The sequence below is a fragment of the Alligator sinensis genome, unplaced genomic scaffold (genome assembly GCF_000455745.1).
Source record: "Alligator sinensis unplaced genomic scaffold, ASM45574v1 scaffold117_1, whole genome shotgun sequence".
In the NCBI taxonomy this organism is placed as follows: Eukaryota; Metazoa; Chordata; order Crocodylia; family Alligatoridae; genus Alligator; species Alligator sinensis.
The window spans coordinates 2,420,410-2,421,101 of record NW_005841855.1 but is presented as its reverse complement, the minus strand read 5'-3'; positions in this window follow the sequence as shown (position 1 = coordinate 2,421,101).

The following is a 692-nucleotide window of genomic DNA, read 5'->3' as shown; positions in this document are numbered from 1 at the left end:
ATCCCCGTTTTCTGCTCCTCTGTCCTCTACTGATAGGAAACTGGATGCCTTTATGTCCTCTATTTGTCTCTTGAAGTTGGAAAATCGAGGACATAAAGGTATCAGTTTCCGTACCAATACAGGACAACCGGACCGCGCTCTACAAAGGCCACCCTACATCCCCCCCATGTGTCCACACTCGGCAGCCACGAGGTAAACCCAGAGCGCTGTCCACAGGCACAGGGAGGGCTGAAGCCATTCTGCCCTGCCGTGATCTCTGCAACACAAGAGCCGCTCTGGCATTTTCCCTAGTGGCTAAAAGAGTGAGAAGTAGAAGCTGGCCATTTCCAGGGCGGGGTCCTCAAGTCCATGGAGGGGCGCCTGGAGCCTAAGAGGTGCAGAAGCCCTGACTGAGAGGCTCCCTGACAGGCCAAAAGTTTCGGAGTACAACTTCTCCCCACATCCATGCTCCCAGGAGGCTGCTGTTCAGGAAGAGCAGGCTCGGGCAGGGATCCCCCGCCGCGGGGGATGGGAGCGGTGCCTGCGCCCCCGAGGGAAAGGGGAGCTCGGGACTGGGGGTGCATTGAACCCCCCCGGGGGCGCGTAGGAGGCTTCTCCTGCCGGGCGGGGAAGGGAAGGGAAGGGAGCGCCCTGTGCGGCGGTGGAAGCCGCCGGAGCGGGGCGGGGCGCCGCCTTCCCCCGGCGGATGGCTT